The following is a 4,173-nucleotide window of genomic DNA, read 5'->3' on the forward strand; positions in this document are numbered from 1 at the left end:
AGCTGAAGCTCTCTATATATACATGTAGCAGACACTTGATGAAAGACCTTCCTGCAAAACATTCAATTCAATTCATGTGTGCGTTTGCGGGGGTTGCTACCCGCCACGTGCTTGCAAATAATGAACACCTATATGCTCCACATATGAATTGTATAAGCTATGATCAACTTGCAAGCTAGCTAGTGAAGCTGACGACTAATGTGGAGCCTTGTAATTTTTTAAGAAAATATAAAGATACAAAATTAATATTGAATATTTCTTTCAAAGGAGTCGGTAAATATTATTGTTTGTTGGCTAAAAGTCACTTTTGGTCCCTGTAATTTGGCACTTCAACCACTTTTGACCCTGTAGTTTCAATTCCGTCAATTTTGACTCTGTAGTTTCGTATTTGTAGCAATTCAAGGACAAGTTAGTATTCCTGTCAATTTCTTTGACGGTACAAAGGGCAATTTCGTCAACCCAAAATCCTTGAGCATAAAAGCTCGTCTGAAACTCCCTAATTTCATATTATGGCTTGAAATTGGTCATTTGGGTTTAAGGTTCTTCAAAAATTGGGATTAGTGGTTGAATTTCGAGCCCTAATATGAAATGGGGAGATTTTCAGACAAGCTTTTACGCTCAAGGGTTTTGAGTTGACGAAATTGCCCCTTGCATCGTTAAAGAAATTGACAAGAATTCTAACATGCCCTTGAATTGCTACAAATACGAAACTACAATGGCAAAATTGACGGAATTGAAACTATAAGGTCAAAAGTAGTTGAAGTGCCAAACTATAGAGAACAAAAGTCACTTTTGGCCTTGTTTATTTTGAAATAGTATTAATTAAATTAGTTAAATTGGAAGTGATGAGCTTTAAGTTTAAAGATGATAACAATAATAGGAATATTTATTTGATTTGTTTTTAAGGAGTACGAATGGGAGAGTTGACATGTTAAAATTGAAAAAGAAAACAAAGAGAAAATGCGCAGTCCATATATACATATTTTTATATAGTATAGGCATATAGTTCTTGAACTGTAGATGTAAAGTTGTTATATGAAAGGAAGATCACCTCTAAATTGGGTTTAACTCTAAATTAAAATTAATTTAATACCACTTTATGTGGCTCTTGAGGTGGCAATGTCAAGTCAATTAATAAGTCCTAGTTATATTTTATACCAACCTTATGTGGCTCTTTTGGCTGTGTGTGTTGAAGATTCAACGACGGCGAAATATTGTTTTTCTTTTTATTTTGTTAATAATATATGGATAAAATGTCACAAAAAAGGAAATGCTTTTAAATACCTTACATTAATGTATTAAAATTTCAAATAGCATTACTAATATTGTTAATAGACATTTTCGATTGATGGGACGCGAGTTTGGATTCAATTACAAGCACGACAAATAGTTTCTCAAAGAAAGAGTAGAGAGGTAATTTTAATTTAATTTACATATTCACTAACTTATTTGAGGGGATGAGAAGTTAGGTCTTTGTTGTAAGGTGGTTGAGGCATGGGGGTTAGCACATTGAGATCTCAAGCCTCTCAACCGGTGGGTAAGAAAAATCAATATGCCTCTGGTGTGTCTGTTTCACTCACCACACAGACATTTCACGTTCTGTTTGCTTGTGATCTCGCCCCACACAGACATTTCTGTTTGCTTGTGATGGTCCGCCATGCCTCCAATCCATGCACGTCTCTTCTTTTGCTTTTAAAGACCAATCATCAGCTGTCACGTTGTTGTCCACTCCACGTATGTACGGTAGTTTAACGATTCGAATTGAAGACCAATGATGAGCTGTCAGTTCTATTAATCGTGGCACTACTGATTAAGATCTATACTCTTTAGTGGTTGGAGTACGTGTTTAGACCCCATTTTTAACACTCTTGGGCTTAAACAAGATGGGCTTTCAAAAAAGAAATACTAGGAGATGGACGGCTGAGTAGAAGTGTTCGAGGTTCAAGCAGAGAACCAGTGACTCAAAAGGGCATCTGACTATAATGAGTGGAAAGTTATAAGGGGTAAGTTATAAGGGGTTCACTTTATAGCCATCAGATCAATCCAAGGGCTAGGGAGAATTGAGATAAAGTTTTACAATCAGGTAGGTGAGAAACTCCTAACCCGAATTGAATTTCAAGCAGGTCCGAAAAAAAAAAAAAGAAAAAAAAAGAAGAGGCAAGTTCGAAAGTTTGAACGGCAAAAACTCAACGCTCTAAAACCCAATTCTCTGAGAAACCACTAAGCTCTGAGAAACCACTAAGCTCTGAGAAACCGACGGCTGAAGGAGACGGTTGAAGGGGAAGGAGAGAAGAACAGTGAAGGGGCGAAGCAGTGGAAGGGGAAGGAGAGAAGCTGTATTCATTGGAAGTGATAGGTTCCATTTTTGGAGCAAAGCCACACAAAGACCCCACACAGACACCTTGCTATTGTTCAATAACCAGCATTTGGTGAGTAATTTATGGAATTTGAGTTTAGGATTAGAGTAACGGTTTTCCCCAATTTGTACCTTCAATGTTGTTGGATTTGGCATCTGTGAAAACCAATTTGTACCTTCAATGTTGTTGGATTTGGCATCTGTTTTTTGTGCTTCACTTGCATGTTAATTTTTGCTTGGGTATATGTTAAAAAAACGAATGAAAATGAAGTCAATAACATGTCAATAATGATATGGATAAGATAATGGTGTTGAATTGGAGGATGCCCTCAAAACCTTCCACATTTGAAGCAGTGCATAGTGCAGATTATCTCTCTAACGCTAGAATATATATATTTTTTGAAATAAATATTATTTCCTTTGTTACTAAATTTGCCTGAGAAAAATGAAAACAGATAATAATAAACTCATGAATAAAAGTGCAAAGCATTTGATGAGTAATTTATGGAATTTGAGTTTGGGTTAGAGTAACGGTTTTCCCAAATTTGTACCATCAATGTTGTTGGATTTGGCATCTCTTCTTTATGCTTCACTTGCATGTTTATTTTTTCTTAGGTATATGTTAAAAAACGAATGAAAATCATCAATAACATATAAATAACATATCAGTAACATGTTAATAATTATATGAATAAGATAATGGTGATGAATTGGAGGAGGCCCTCAAAACCTTCCACATTTGAAGCAGTGCAGAGTGCAAAGTACCTCTCTGGCGCTAGAATTTATATATTATTTGAAATAAATACTATTTCATTTGTTACTAAATTTGGCTATGATAAATGAGAACAGATAATAATAAACTGATGAATAAAAGTGCAAAGCATTTGAAATAAAGGTTGATCTATGACGATTGTGGCTGACCGAAGAAAAAGCTAGAAAGAAAGATGAAATCTGACAATTGCTTAGCAAGCAGATAGCAGAGTAGATGCTTTGCTTTGCTTCCTTCCACTATATTTTTTATTTATGTAGTTTGTGTTGTGTATGAAATGACAATAATTGTCATGTGTGTGAAGTGCAGAACTTGCCTAGATTGCACTCACACGAGTATGGATCCATAAATAAAATAGGTGAAATTGTTTGTAATTCACATAAGCATTGCATTAACATGTATTTGCACAAAATGTGTCACATTGCGCTGATGATGTTAAAGCCTGTGATCAGTAATCCCTATACGCATGTACTTTGTAAAATTTGTAATGTGCCTGGTTGACTAGTTGTGATTGTGCAAATACATGGTAGTATATGTGTTCACGTTATTTGACATTGTATTTGAGGAAATGGGATCCAACGTGGAGCTGGTATGGCCAGAGGCAGAGGCATATTCGTCACGGGTGAACAACTGCTCACATGCAAATTCATCTCTAGCTGCACTTCGAGCGAAGTTGAGTGCGAACAATTAGAACAATTCAAGACATCATGCTTTGGCCATCTTCTGAATATAGATAAGATTCAGTTTAGCGGGCAGATGGTGCATGGGGTTGTGTTGCGTAGAGTAGCGGGGCAGGGTGTGAAAGACTTGGATGGACTGAGTTTCTTATTAGGGTGTGACGTTGCTCAGTTCACTCGTCAGGATTTCTGTTTGATCACAGGGCTTCGTTTTGGGGAAGTGCCTGAAGTTTCCAGGGGAGAGAGTGATGGAATCAGACTTCGGGAAAGATATTTTATAGACGAAGGAATTACATGCAATGCTTTAGAAGAAGCATTTCTGAGGTGCACCGAGGAAGATGACATCTACAAGCTAGCTCTTGTTTACTTTG

The sequence above is a fragment of the Prunus dulcis genome, chromosome 3 (assembly GCF_902201215.1).
Source record: "Prunus dulcis chromosome 3, ALMONDv2, whole genome shotgun sequence".
Classification (NCBI taxonomy): Eukaryota; Viridiplantae; Streptophyta; class Magnoliopsida; order Rosales; family Rosaceae; genus Prunus; species Prunus dulcis.